The 16267-nt window shown below is 35.1% G+C and overlaps 1 protein-coding gene across 5 annotated transcripts in view; it reads left to right on the forward strand.

Annotated features, from left to right (window-relative positions):
- UBE3A (ubiquitin protein ligase E3A) overlaps positions 1–16267 on the forward strand; it is a 103426-nt gene that overhangs the window by 11551 nt on the left and 75608 nt on the right. The gene's annotated exons all lie outside the window — the stretch shown is intronic.

Genomic DNA, 16267 nt, shown 5'->3' on the forward strand with positions numbered 1-16267 from the left:
ACTTGTGATTAAAGCAGGAGAATTGAAATAATTTTGATAATTTGGAATTTCTAAAGGATTTCCTTAGATGACACTTGAGCTACACTCAGATGAGATTCTCCCATTGCTGGTAAGTCATGTAATAAAACACTTAAGTAAATATGTTTTATTGGGGAAAGATAACATTTTAGTATTGACAGATCATGAGACTACTTTCTAGAGTTATTCAGTAGGTAAATAAATAACTTTCACAACATGTTCAACAAACCCAAAGGCAGGAGAGAGCCATGGTTCACTTTAAATTTCAGTTCTCTTCCAATGCACAGTGATTATCATCCGAAAGTTCTGTCTCCGTATACATGACTATACAGACTACATTTACCAGCTCAGGCTCAATTTTAAATATTAGGTTAGGTTAGTCCTGTAAGTCATGAAATGTTCCCAGAAATTCTAACATTTTCACATTTCCAGAAAGCTTCTTGTATTTCATGGTTAGTTGCCTCTGCCATCTGTCAGATATTGGTCTGTAGAATTATTTTTGAGGGTGAGAAAATACAGAAATACAGTAAAGACAAACATACAAAGTTATTTTTTTTAACATATAAAAAGAAATGAAGGGTTCCTCTTCCCTTCATAACCTATTCCAAAACTTAACAGTTGTTAAATTTGTTTAAATGTAGAAAAAATACCTGAAAAGAAAATACGAATCAAATATATCTGTATAAGCACTGGTACGTACATATGGCATTTTTTCATTGGGGAGGGTGTTAAAATTATGCCATACATATTCTATAACTTTATTGTTAATGGCATCTTTGTTGAGATATAATTCACATACTACAAAATTCACCCTTTTAAAGTGTATAATTCACCTGTTTTTAGTATATTCACAGTAGTGCAACCATCACAACTATCTAATTTTAGAACATTTTTATCATTCCTCAAAGAAACCGTGTACCTTTCAGCAGTTATTCCCCATTCTCCTCCCCCCCTAACCCCTGACAACCAGCAGTCTACTTTTTGTCTCTGTGGATTTGCCTATTTTGGACAGTTCAGAATCATATAGTATGTGCCCTTTCGTGCGTGGCTTCTTTTACTTAGCATGGTATTTTTACAATTCATTCATATTGTGGCATATTAACAGTATTTCATTCCTTTTTATGGCTGAATAATAATATATTTGACTGATATCCTGCATATTGTTTATTGAGTCATCAGTTGGTAGATACTTGTGTTGCTTTTACTTCTTGGTTATTATGAATAATATTGCTATAAACTTTCATATACAAGCTTTTATGTGAATGTGTGTATTTGATTCTTTTGGGTATATACCTGGGAATGAAACTGCTGGGTCATAGGGTAAATCTATTAAAATTTTGAGGAATTGCCACTCTTCCAGAGTGGCTGCACCATTTTATAATTGCACCAGCAATGTATGACGGTTTTGATTTTTCTCATTCCTTGCCAACATTTGTCTTTTTATTTTAGTCATTCTTAGGTGTGAAGGCATCTCTTTGTGGTTCTAATTTGTGTGCTGATTTGTGATCTGATTTTCATGTGCTGATTGGCCATCTTTATAGAAATATCCATTTAAATCCTTTGCCATTTTAAATGGGTTATTTTTCTTTTTATTGTTGTGTTATAAGAGTTCTTTTATATTTTTCATAATATGGTGGAAATTAGGTTGTTTTTAGTTTTTGCTTTTACTAATAATACCTGTTATTACTTCTGTGAGGTAGATTTCTACAAATAGGATAGTTAGACCACTAGGCTTCATCAATTTAAAAATTGATGGATTCTGCCAGTTACTCTTTAAAAAATATTTTTAGCAAGTTTCATTGTCCAAAAGAGTGTTTGGGACTGCTCATTTACCTTACTCCTGTTTTATATATATAAAATCTTTTTTAATATTTAAGTATTTATAAATCGCCTTTTGTAATTGCTTGTTTTTTGTCCATTTTTATGTTGTTTCTTTATTTATAAGCACTCTTTATTTAATTTTTTTATAATTTGCAAATACTGTCTCATCTATCATTTACCTTTTAACTTCATAGTATCTAGTTGTGAAGTTTAAAAATTTTTATGTCGGTCAATTTGTCCACTTATATGGCTTCTGGGTTTCAGCTTACTTACGAAGATGACATAGAAATATTCTCTTATATTTTCTTCTAGCACTTCTATGAGTTTACTTTATAGATTTAGATTTATAAATTTAGATCTGAATACATTCAACATATTGGATGGATATGGTTTAGATCTGGATTGTGTTTGGTATTTTTTTAGATATGTTATGAGAATGATGTCTATCTTTTATTTTCTTCCACTTGGGTAGTTGATTGTCTCGACCACTTAAGGGATCCTTTCTTCACTACTTTAAAATGCCACCTTTTTCTATATTAAGTTTTCATAAACTTTGAGAAAAATCAAATTTATTGACATATAATTATGTCCAATAAAATGCACACATTTTTAACTGTACAGTTTGTATTTTGACAGATATGTGCATTATAACTGCTACTACAATAAAAATATAGAGCATATGAATTACCTCCAAAAATCTCCTTCATGTCTCTTGGTAGTCATTCTTCCCTCTTCGTTGTAGGTAGCCACTGATCTGCGTATTAGTTTTGCTTGTTTGAGAATTGCATGTAAATGGAATCATTTAGTGTGTGTGTGTGTATATATATATATATATATGCTTCTTTGGCTTTTTTCACTTAGCATGTTTATGAGATTCATCAATTTTGTGTTTATCACTAATTTGGTGTTTTGTGGTTTTTTTTAATATGGTATGGTTACACCACAATTTGTTTATTCATTCATTTTTTTGGTTAACTTTAGATTGTTTCCAGTTTTAGGCTATTATGAATTAAGGTACTCTTTATGTGTATGTCTTTGTGTGAACATGTTTTCATTTTTCTAGGGTATACACTTTAAATTGGAATTACTGGGCCACGTGCTAAGTTTATGTTTAAATGTACAAGGAGCTGCTAAACAATTTTCTAAATGGTTATACCTTTTTACATTCCCACTAGCCGTGTATGAGAGTTCCAGTTTCTCCAGATTCTTGTCAGCATTTGATACTCTCTTAATTGCAGGCATTCTAATAAGTGTCTAGTGGTATTTCATTACAGTTTTTTAATTGTGGTAAAATATACATAACGTAAAATTTACCATTTTAACCATTTTTAATTGTACAGTTCAGTAGCATAAAGTACATTCACATTATTGTGCAGCCATCACCACTGTCCATCTCTGAAACCTTTTTATTCTCCCAATCTGAAATTCTATACCCATTAGAAGGTAACTCCCCTATTACCTCCCCTCCCTGGCCCCTGGTAATCACTCTTCTACTTTCTGTCTCTGTGAATTTGACTATTCCAGACACCTCATATATGTGGAGTCATGTAATATTTGCCCTTTTGTGTCTAGCTTATTTTGCTTAGCATAATGTCCTCAAGGTTCATGCATGTACCAGAATTTGATTTTTAAGGTTGAATAATATTCCATTGTGTGTGTATATACCACATTTTGTTTTATGCATTCATTTGTCATTGGACATTTGGGTTGTTTGTGCCTTTTGGCTGTGTGAATAATGCTGCTGTGAACATTGGTGTACAAATTTATGTTTGAGTCCTTGCTTTCATTTCTTTTGGTTATATACCCCATAGTAGAATTGTTGGGTTATATGGTAATTCTCTATTTATTTTTCAAGGAGTTGCCATACTGTTTTCCACAGCAGATGCACCATTCCCAGCAGTGTACATGGTTTCCAGTGTCTCCATATCCTTGCTAACACTTTTTTGTTTTTTTACTAATTGCCATTCTAATGGGTGCAATGTATCATCAAAGTTTTAATTTACATTTTCCTTATGATGTTTTTGAGTGAGTGTTCAAGTAATTTGCACAGTTTTTTTCCTTTTCAGGGTGTACGTCTTTTGTCAGATAGATGTATGTATGTATTCTGCATCTTTACTGATTTTCTCGCTATTTATTTTATCAGTTACCAAAAGAGGAGTGTTGAAATCTCCAACTATCATTTTGAATTTGCTCTCTTTCCTTCTGTCCATTTTTGCTTCGTATATTTTGAAGCTGTGTTTTTCAGTGCATTCACATTTAGGACTGTTTAGTCTCATTGATTAATTGATCCGTTTATTGTTATGAAATGTCTCTTGTTTATCTCTGGTAATATTCCTTGTCCTAAAGTCTACTTTGGTATTACTGTAGCCACTTCTTTCTTATGAGTAGTTTTTGCATTTTATATGTTTTGCTATTCATTTACTTTGAACTTATCTATCATTATATTTAATATGTTTTTGTTTAGACAGCATATGGTTTTGCATCTTGCTTTTGATCAATTTTTATGATCTCTGCTTTTTGAGTATTCAGTCCATTTACATTTATTGTAATTGTCAATACAGTTGTGTTTAAAACACTATTTGTTTTCTATTTGTCTCATCTATTCTTCCTTTTTTTGCTTTCTGTTGGATTAGTTTAGCATTTTTTAGAATTTCATTTTGTCTCCACTATTAGATTATACCTATGTTTTTTCTCCCCAGTGGTTGCTCTAGAATTTACAAAACGCACCTTCGATTTACCTCAGTCTACCCTTAAAAATATTGTATACCTCTTAGTGTATTTAGAATAGTATACATCTGTTTACCTTCTCTCATCCTTTTTGCTATAGGTAGAGTATTTCAAACTCAAAACCCAAAATGCTCCAAAATCTGAAACCTCAGTGCCAACGGAGCACTCGAAGGAAATGCTTATGGAGCATTTCAGATATGGTATTTTCAGATTTGTGATGCTCAACCAGTGATGATGATGCACATATTCCAAAATCTGAAAATATCCAAAATCTGAAACACTTCTGGTCCCAAGCATTTCGGATAAGTGATACTCATATAACTGAATTGTGGTCTTACATTTTTATTTCTACATATGTTATAAGTTCTGTAGTAGAGTTTGTAACTATAGTCAGTCTTCAGTATCTGTGGGTGATTGTTTCCAGGACTCCTGCATATTACAAAGTCCACGTATACCAAAATCCATGGATACTAAAGTCTCACAGTCAACCTTGGAACCTGCAGGTATGAAAAATCGGCCCTCTGTATATGTGAGTTCTGCATCCTGTGGTAGGTTGAAAAAAATCGGCTTGTAAGTGGATCCACTCAGTTGTTGTTCAAGGGTCATCTGTATTTTCTTAAGTGGTCAATTGTCTAATAAAGAAATTTAAAAACCAAGAATAACATTCTTTTATATTGATCTTCATATTTGCCATTTTCATTCTTTTCCTTTGTGTAAATTCCTTTTTGTAGATCCATGTTTCCTCCTGGTGTTATTTTCCTTCTACTCGAAGAACTTGCTTTAACATTTCTGAAATGCGGCTCTACTGGCCACAATGTCTTTCAGCTCTTATTGATATGGAGGTGCATATATTTCACCCTTCAAGATTTTATTTTGAAAATGTTCAAACTTACACGGACTTTAAAGTAATTGTAGGATATAATTCCACAATTAACATTTTGCTATATTTGCCCTGTCTCATGTCTGTCCATCTATTCATCCTCTGTTCTTCTGTTAACTTGTCTTATTGTTTGATGCTTTTCAAAGTAAGTTGCAGATGTTAATATACCACACCTTTAACTTCAGCATGTATATTATTAACTAAAACTTATTGATTTAGTTTAGAATTATTATTTAGAATTTAGTATACTTTTCCAATTATTTATTGCTATATAACAAATCATCCCAAACTTAGTGTCTTAAACATCAGCAGTAATTTATTTTGTTCATAAATCTAAAGATTTGGGTAGGGATTAAAAATGAGTAGGGATTGTCAAGGAGAGTTTGTCTTGGCTTTAAGCATGTCAGCGGAGTGACTGATAACTGGAGGCTGGAATGTGAAGGCCTGCTTACTCACATCTGGACACTGATGCAGGTTGTTGGTTAGGACTTCAGCTGGAGTTCTCGACTAGAACGTTTGCATGTCTCCTTTACATGTGGCAGCTTTCCTTCCAGCATAGTAACTAGATTCCATGAGTAAGCATCTCAAGAGAGCAAGGCAGAAGTGCATGGCATTTTTATGACAGCATCAAGTCACAGAGCACATACTTTCTTTGTACTCTTTTTGATTGTAAGAGTCACAAAGTCCACTCAAGTTCAAGGAGAAGGAACATAGACTCCACCACCTGATGAGAAAACTCCAGATTGTTAAGAACATGTAAGATGGATTATATTGTGTTGGCCGTCCTTGGAAAACAAAATCTGCTACAAATACCATTCCATGAGGTTTCACAAATGCGTACACTTTTGCAACCAAGTCTTATCTAGTTATAAAACCTATACCCCTTACTAGTTAGTCCTTGCCACCCCCCTCACAACCTTCAAAGTCAGTCATTGTTCTCATTGTTTTCATGATAGGTTAGGTTGCTATAGAACTTTGTGTAAATAAAGTCATACAATATTGATGTGATGTAAAAGGTTTCTCTTACTCAGCATAATGTTGTATTTGGGGCTGACAGTCTTTGATTTAGCCATTCTGGTGATATATAGTGGGTTTGTCTTCATTTTTTGAAGGATATTTTCACTTTATATATAACTCTAGGTTGGTATATTTCTTTCAGCATTTGTTTCTAATGAGAAATCTGTGGTTATACTTAATTTTCCTCTTTATCTAAAGTCTTTTTTCTCTGGCTTCTTTTAAAATTTTCTTTTTATTACTGTTTTTTTTGTTTTTGTTTTTGTTTTTTTTTTGCAATTATCCTACTGAGACATTGAATTTTGGGGGGGGCATCTGTGCAATTATGGTTTTCATCAAATTTGGAAAACTTGATGAACTCAGCCATTACTTCTTTTATGTGTGTGTGTATTTAGCCATCTTTTTCCTTCCACACCATTTTCTCTTTTCCTGGGACTACAGTTACACGTACATTAGACCATTTTATATTGTTCACAGGTCATTAATATTCTGCTTATTATTTTTCAGTCTTTTTGTCTCTGTGTGCTTCACTTTGCATTGTCTTCTATTTCACTTTTCCCCCCCTGCAGTGTCAAATAATCTCAGATATTTTATTTTGCATTTCCAGAAGATCCACTTGATTTATTTTCATGTTTTTCGTTTCTTTTGTTATTCATGTATTCCTTGAATGTTTGAGCTATTTGTAATAGCTATTTGAAATTCTTTGTCAACTGATTCCATCAATCCTTTCATTTCTGAGTCTGTTGATTGATTTTTCTCTTGGTTATAGGTCATGTTTTCCTGTTTGTGTATTTAGTAATTTCTTATTGGATGCTGGATATTATAATATTTTGTTGTTGAGTGACTGTATTTTTTTTTTTTTTTGTATTTAACTTTATTTTGGCAGCCAGCTAAATAACTTGCTGGTCAGTTTGATTCCTTTAATTTTTTTTTAGGGTATATCTAGAGAAAGCTTTACTTTAAGGATAGTAGCTACTACCAAAGCATGACCCTTGTTGAGTCTCTACTAAATGCCTCCAGTGTCTTCGTATTCTTTTCACTCTGGTTGGAGAGAATTTATGATTCTCTTAGTCCCTTATATGTACTGGGAATATTTCAGCTGACAGCTCCACTTTTCCTGGCTTCGTAGAGTCTCTCATCTTAACTTGTGCACAGTTTAAATACATCAGTAAACTTCCACGTGGCAGATTCTGCAGCCTTTTTTCTGAATAGCACCCTTTTCTTTGATACTCTCTTACAAATTTTATTCACGTAGCCTCCTCAACTGATCTCTTGCTTCTCACCTCAGTGAGACTGCTTTCTTCTGTTTGGGTTTCCCCTCCATTGTCTCCTGATTGGAAAGTGCCTCTAGGCAGAAATCCCATCAGTGAATGGCTCACTTCATTTATTTTTGCCTCTCATGGTTTACGGTCCAGTGCTGCCTGTTATCCAGAATCTGAAAATTCCTGTTTTTGACAAGAAGCAACTTTCATATACTTTTGGATCTTTCTCTTGACTTATTTTCTGTTCTACTTATCTGTTTCTCTAATGCTAGTATCATACTGGGTCTTTAAAAAAACCTTTTTATTGAAATGTGCATACAGAAGAATGCTCTTAGAAGTGAATAGCTTATTGAACTTTCACATATTCAGTACGTGTTTAGCCAGTATTCAGATTAAGAAACATCAGCAGTGTCTCTGAAGCCCCTTGTGCTGTCACTAGTTCTTTTCCCCTAAGTCTAACCACAGTCCTGATTTATTATGGCATAGATTAGATTTGCCTGTGTTTTATACTCTGTATAACTAGAATCAATTACATTTAGTTGTTCTGGCTTCCTTAATGTATTTGTGAGATTCGTCCACATTGTTGTAGTAATTGATTGTTTATTAGAGTTGTTGTATAGTATTTCATTTTAGGTATATACCACAATTTATTCTGCTGGTGGACATTTAGTAACTTTGGTTTGGGGCTAATTAAGAATATTGGTGCTCTTCTAAACATTCAGTGAACGTGTTCTTGTGAACATGTGTACTCTTTTTTGTTTGATGTATACTGAAAAGTGAAATTTTTATGTCAGCATATGTGTGTATTTAGTTTTAGCATATACTGTCAAAATTTTTCAGTGGAGTTCTGATTTTAATTATATTATTTAATATACTGTGATTTAATTACTGGTGGAACAAGTTCCCTGGGAGAAAGGGACATTATTCTTCTATTAGAAACAAAAATATTTTTGGTTATTCTTATTATTTAGTCTTTGAAATAAACTCATGTTGGCATTGGATTAAATTTGTGTTAATTTAATTTTTTCATGTTGATTTTGTATTCTGCAACTTTACTGAATTCATTTGCCAGCTCTAAGAGTTTTTTGGTGACATCTTTAGGCTTTTCTATATATAGGATTATGTCATCTGCAAACAAGGACAGTTTAACTTGGTCTTTTCCAGTCTGGATGCCTTTTATTTCTTTCTCTCGCATGATTGCTCTGACTAGAGCTTCCAATACTGTGTTAATAGGAGTTGTGAGAGTGGGCATCCTTGTCTTGTTCCCATTCTTAAGCTGAAAGCTTTTCTCCATTCAGGATGATATTGGCAGTGGGTTTGTCAAATATGGCTTTTTTTGTGTTTAGATACTTTTCCTAATACACCTCATTTGTTGAGAGTCTTTATATGATGAAGGGATGTTGAATTTTGTCAAATGCTTTTTCTGTGTCCATTGAGATAATCTTTTGGTTTTTGTCCTTGATTTTTTTGATGTGGTATTTCAAATTTATTGACTTATGTTGAACCATTTATTCTTGGGATGAATCCCACTTGATCATGGTGTATACTTTATTTTTTTATGTGTAGCTGTATTCTGTTTGCTAATATTTTATTGATGAATTTTGTGTCTATGTTCATCAAAGATGTCGGCCTATTTTCTTTTTTTGTTGTATTTTTGTGTGGTTTTGGTATCAGGGTGATGTTGTATCATAGGATGAGTTTAAAAGAATGGCTTCCGTTTCAATTTTTTGGAGTAGTTTAAAGAGAATTGGTATTAATTCCTCTTTAAAGGTCTGGTAGAATTCAGCAGTAAAGCCATCTGGCCTGGGCTTTTCTTTGTTGAGAGACTGCTGATTACTGCTTCTGTCCCTTTGCTTATTAGTCAGTTCGAGTTCGCTGTTTCTTCTTGGTTCAGTCTTGGTAGCTTGTATGTGTACAGAAATTTATCCATTTCCTTCAGGTTTTCGAATTTGTTGGCATTTGGTTGTTTATAACAGTCTCTAATAATTCTTTGTATTTCTGTGGTATTGGTTGTAATGTCTCCTTTATCATTTTTAATTTTTGTTATTTGGGTCTTCCTTCTTTTATTTAGCCGAGCTAATGATTTGTCTGTTTTGTTTACATTCTTCAAAAACGAGCTTTTTGTTTCATTGATCTTTTGTAGCATTTTTGAGGTTTCTGTTTCATTTAGTTCTCTGATCTTCATGATTTCTTTCCATCTACTAATTTTGGGATTGTATTGATCTTGTTTTTCTAGTTCTTTGAGGTGTAGTATTAGGTTTATTTGAAATCTTTTTTTTTTTTTTTTTTTGATGTAAGCGTTTGATTGCAATAAACTTCCCTCTTAGAACTGCTTTTGCAGCATCCCACAGGTTTTGGTATGATGCGTCTTTATTTTCATTAGTTTTGAGAAATGTTTTGATTTCCTGTTTAATTTCTTCTTGGACCCATTGGTCATTCAGGAGCATGTTGTTTAATTTCAATGTGTTTGTAGTTTCCAGAGTTTCGCTTGTTATTGATTTCTAGTTTTAATCCATTTTGGTCTTAGAAGATACTTGAAATGATTTCAGTTTTTTAAAATTTGTTGAGGCTTGATTTATGACCTGATGTGGTCATCTATCCTGGAGAACGTTCCATGTGCAGATGAGAAGAATGTATATCCTGTGGTTGTTATATGAAATGTCTGTAGATACCTGCCAAGTCCAGTTGGTCTAAAGTGTGGTTTAAATTCTGTGTTTCTCTGTTGATTTGTTGCCTAGATAATCTTTCCAGTGTTGAGAGAGGGGTGTTCAGGTCCCCAGCTATTATGGTAATTTAGGTCCATCTCTTTCCTTAGGTCTGATAGTGTTTTCTTTATATATCTGGGTGCTCAAGTGTTGGGTGCATATGTATTTATGATTGTTATGTCTTCTTGCTTAATAGATCCCTTTATCATTATATACTGGCCTTCCTTGTTTTCTTTTACAGTTTTTGGTTTAAAGTCTATTTTATCCCGTATAAGAATAGGGTACTCCTGCTTATTTTTGGCTTCCATTTGGGTGGTATATGTTTTTCCATCCCTTCACTCTTAGTCTGTGTGTGTCTTTATGTGTGAGGTGAGTTTCTTGTAAATAGCATATAGTTGGGTCTAGCATTTTAATCCAATCAGTCATTCTGTGCCTTTTGAGTGGGGCATTTAATCCATTTACATTAAAGATTTTTTACTGAAAGGCATTGTCTTAGTTCTGGTTTGTCTTCAGTATTTGTTGGTTTTTGGAAGTGGTGAAATAGTTTCTTACTCTTGTTTGCATTTTTGTTGTACCAGTGGGTTTTGTTCTTTCTTGTGTATTCATGGAAGTGATTATTGTTTTTTGGATTCCAGATGTAGATCTCCCTTGAGGATTTGTTATAGGGCTGATCATGTGGTGGTGAACTCCAGCAGTTTTTGTTTGTCTATTTTCCCCTCATTTCTGAAGGGTAGCCTTGCTGGGTATACTATTCTTGGCTGGCAGGTTTTTAATTCAGTATTTTGAATATATCTTCCCATTTCCTGCTGGCCTATAGAGTTTCTTTTGAAAAGTCTGCTGTTAGTCTGATGGGGACTCCCTTATAGATGACTTGATGGCTTGCTGTTTCTCTTGCTGTTTTTAAGACTCTCTGTCTTTGAGATTTGCCTGTTTGACTATAGTGTGCCTTGGAGAGGACCTTTTTGGATTGAATCTTTTGGGGATTTTTATGCCTCCTGAATCTGAAGGTCTGTGTCCCTCCCTATACCTGTGAAATTTTAAGCTATTATTTCATTGAATATGTTCTCAGTGCTTTTTCCTTTCTCCTCCCCTTCAGGAATACCCATGATTTGGTTGTTTGTGCACTTAAGTTTGTCTGCTATCTTAGATTTTCTTCATTTTTTGAAATTCATTTTTTTCTTTTTTCTGTCTGCCTGAGTTATTTCAAAGAGACGGTCTTCAAGATTGGAAATTCTTCTGCTTGCTCTCATCTTCTGTTTAAGCTCTCAGTTGTGTTTTTCATTTCATGAATGACTCCTTCAGTTTCATGAGTTCTGCTACATTCTTTTTTAAAATATTGACCTCTTTGTAGATTTCCTTCTTCATATCTTGGATAGTTTTGCTCAGTTCATTGTGTTGTCTAACTGCATCTTGTGTCTCATTGAGTTCTCTTAAGGTTTTTACTCGGATTTCCTTTTCAATTATTTCAGGGGTTTGCTACTCTATCTGGTCTGGTTCTTGAGAGTTATTGTATTCCTTTGGTGGACACGTACTTTCTTGTTCTTTCATATCTGTAGTATCTCTACATTGATGTCTAGTTATCTGGTAGAGCAGTTGCTTCTTCTGTTACTCTCCTTCCCTGGCCTCCTTGTGTCAATTCAGTCTAGTGGTCAGCTGTCCACCCACATGTGGCAGTGGCTCCTGCAGCTGCTGCAGTGGTAGCAGGCCACCCTTGTGGTGGTGGTGGTTGTAGCAGTGGCTTTGGCGGGGTGGCAGTGGTGGCTTCAGCAGTGGTGTGCTGCTCACATGATGTTAATGCCTCCCTGGTAGCATTGGTGTTGGCGGCGACTGTAGGAGTGGCAGTTGCAGCAGCCAACCACTTGGCTGTGGTGTCTACAGCAGCAACCTTCACAGTTACTGTGTCTGCAGTGGCAGTGGGGTTGCTTTGTGGCGGCAGTGGCTGCAACTTGCCTCCCTGGTGTCTGTAGTATCTGCAGTGGCAGCAGGGTTATCTTATGGGGTGGCAGTGGTACTGGCAGCTGCAACTGCCTCCTTCACATCTGCGGTGTCCCCAACGGCAGCAGGGTTGCTTTGTGTGGGTGGCAGCGGTGACTGCAACTGCCTCACTCGTGTCTGCAGTGTCTGCGGTGGTTGCGGAGTTACCCTGTTGGGGTGGTCACAGCAGCTGCAACTGCCTCCTTCGCCTTTGTGTTGTCTTTGGCAATAGCAGGGTTAACGTATGGCAGCAGTGGAATGTGTTAATTTAAGAAGAAATGATGTTCTTGTTTGTTCATCCAAGAATTGCATTTCGAACTAGCTGAAAATCTTTTGTTGGGCCATGGATCCCCATTCTCTCTCTCTCTCTTTTTTTTTTCTTTTTTGGTAGGGGGGAGGTATGATGTCAGGAAAATATAGTCGCCATTACTACGAAAATAAAAATGTGAATGAGATGATCCCCACCCTCACCCCGCTTACAACTAGAGGAACTGAAAGATATATACACAGTTATAATGTAAGATACAAAACAATAAATATAGGGTAGAAATTAATAAATTATCTTATGGCATTGAAAATGTATAGTAAGACCCAAAGGAGACAGGAGTTATGTATGGGAGAAGCGTTTAGAGAACCCTGTGAGATATAGCCTTTAGAATGAGTAGAATTTTTAACAGCATGATAGATGACTAGGAGATGGAGCTTAGCGAAGGACAGGGAAGCATTCTTGAGTGAATTGTCCTAAGAAGCAAAAATATTGAAGTCAGAAATACAGGTGGCCAGTATGTGACAGCCAGTAATCCAATGATTAGACTAGATCTGGTATCTGGTGGTGATGTCATAGAGTGGACAGTAATGCTTGGATGACTTGGAGGTGGGGATGTGGAATATGTGAAGGAATTTGAAATTTATTGTTAGCATTGAGAAGGCATAGAAACTTTTGAATATGTAGCAGCAGAGTTGAAGATAAAGGCAAAAGGGAGACACCAGGTAAAGTAATGGGGCTCTGTAGTATGACAGTATTGGTAAACATGGTGAAAAGAGAAGCAAGAGGTAATTCAGATGGAAAATTTATAGGGTTTGTGTATGAATTAGAAAGTGCAGGGTAGACAAGGGAATGAGCACAGTCTTCAGACTCAGATAAATTTGGGTTTGAATCTTAACCTTGCGCTTACCTGTTAAAGGACCTAAATTTAAAGCAAATCGCCTAAGAGAAAAGTTTCCTCTTTTGTAAGATGTTTATTCTATGAACATTTTCAAACCTGGAAGTATAAAACAAATGATGTACATGTTCTTTTGACGTGGTCTAGTCTGGTAAAAGAGTCTGGGGCTGGCAGGTTTTGGTCAAATTGTATGTAATCTCATTTGACATGATTGGGCTTTATTCTGGAAGCAACTAAAAACTGTTCAAAGAAGAATTGGGGAGTAGTGTTGGAAAGTGGGGTAATTCCTGTGGTAGAATAGGTAGCTCTTGGTGAGCAATCTGATGTACTGAGAAAGAGACTTTAGAGTATGACTCAACATTTTTTGGTTTGAGTGACTAGACTGATGGTGCTACCATTACCTTATTGGGTTTTCTTAGTGTGTCTTATAAATCTTGTTCTTTTCTCATGAAGAATGTCTTTCCTTTTCCCCAGACTAAGTCAGCACTCTTTATTATCATACACATTTATCATTTCTTGTGTTTCTCCTTCACAGCACTTAACTACCCATTGTAATTATATAATTTATTATGGTTTTAATTGTTTGTGCCCATCTCCCCCACCACATGAGGACAAGAGATTATGTCTAATTTCTTCACCACTGCATCTTTACCCACTAGTAGGCATTCAAAATCTAGTAGACATTTTTTGAATGAATGACTATTAAGAATTTGAAAGCTGATAGGTATCCACCCACACAGTGGTTAAGCTAAATAAAAATGAGGAAGAGAAAATAAAGAATTGCACCAAATTTCTTAGGAAACTAGCAGGACAGCGAGATTAGTCATATATGATAGAGTGAAGTTTTTTTGGAAATAATTGAGTTTGATTTTAGATACATTGAATTTAGATGTTAGTGAGACATCTAAGTGGATGTGTACTATTGGTATTTGGGGGTTGCAAGCTTATAACTCCAGAGACATGGGCTTAAAGATGTTTAGTTAGGGGTCTTAAGTATAGTGGTGCTATTTGGGAATGGATGGTATTGCACAGATAATCACTTTCTGTTAAGAAAAATAGCTGTTGACATAAACTTGGGAGAGTGTCAATGTATGAGAGGCAGGAAGATGAAGTAGCAGAAAGACCTAGTTGCTGTTAGAGATGTAGAATGTAGATGTAGTATGCTGTAATGGGTACAGCATTAGAGAAGCCAAGGGAGATGAGGAGTGGTTAGCAGTGTGAAATGTTACAAAAATTAAGTAGAATTAAGGGGGCCACAGGATTGGGAATATACAGGAATGGTGATGACTTTAATAAAAATTTCAGTACGTGGAAGGTTTTGTGTATCAGCATCCGAGCTAGTGGATTTTAGGTCTTTCTGGCAGTTAAAAGGAGAATAAGGAAATGGTACTCTAAGGGACTAAAGGAGTTGAGGGAATTATGTTGTGAGTACTATATGAAAGCAGTATTTAAACTTTTTTAGTCCTAACTGCAAACGGACTAGAATGAGGAGAGGCTAAAGGCAGGAAAACTTTGGCAGGAAAGTTGTTGGCGCAGTCTGGTTAGTTGTGAAATTTATAAATCAACAGAACTTAGAGTTTTAACAAGTAGCTTTACCCGTAAATATAAGACACCATAAACATGGTTCAAAGGACAACAGAAGTGCTGAGTGTCACAGTAAAAAGTGATAGAAAAGAGAGTTGCTGAAACTGAATTTTGACATGGATTCAGAAGGAGGTGGAAGAAATAGTCCATTGAAGAGATGAAGGACATACCAGTATACCAGTTATATTAACAGTAATGTGTGCATGCACTTATGTGTGTGTATATATATGTAGACAGACAGATATTGTTGGCAGATGGACTATATATAGGCATTTCTTACTAGATTACATTTATTATTATTACATTAGACTGAACACCCTTGTTGGATATACACAGATATAAATTAAATAAGGGCACCCTATCTGGTATTAGGGTTCGAATGGTTAAATTTGCAAAGTGAGTGCATCTGACATTTCTGCTGCTTAGTTTCTGTTACTTATCCTTTGTGCTTATAAATTTGGTATATTTCCTCTAAGATTATGTGTTCCTAATCCATAATTAGGAAGGCACAGCTTCTCAAACTGGGATTCGTGCATCACCTGACATATATGTTAAAAATTTAAATTCATGAACCCCCCACCTCACTCACTGAATCAGACTTTCTGGGGATAGGGCTCAAGTAGCTGATTTTTATAGATTTCCCAGGTGATTCTGTTATAAGACTAAAGTTTGAGGCTCAGTCCCCCAAAGTCTTAAAAGTTGGTTTAATTTATTTAAACATATGTATATGCAGTGTATTCATTTTCTACCATCAGCCTGTAGGACACTGGGTGGGTTTCTTAGTCTTTGGGATTTGGTTTCTTCATATTTAAAATGGAATGGGTTAAAAGAATTCAGTTCCTGTTCCACTGAGAAATGATGAGCTAAGAATTTATAGGGATTATTATTTTGAGGCTTGCTTTCAGCTTTACTAAGTTTTTGTAACAGTTAAATTTTGATAGATACATTAAGTGGATGATTTAAGAAATAATAATTGTCACAGTTTATTGAGGCCCTGTTGTGTGCCAGGCAGGCATTATTCTACATCCTTTTAATACATTTTTTCTAATACCACAGCCTGATACTTGAGACTCAGAGATCAAAGGACCTCCCCAAGGCTGTTACTCTAGGATGTAGTGG

The sequence above is a fragment of the Cynocephalus volans genome, chromosome 3, assembly GCF_027409185.1.
Source record: "Cynocephalus volans isolate mCynVol1 chromosome 3, mCynVol1.pri, whole genome shotgun sequence".
NCBI lineage: Eukaryota > Metazoa > Chordata > Mammalia > Dermoptera > Cynocephalidae > Cynocephalus > Cynocephalus volans.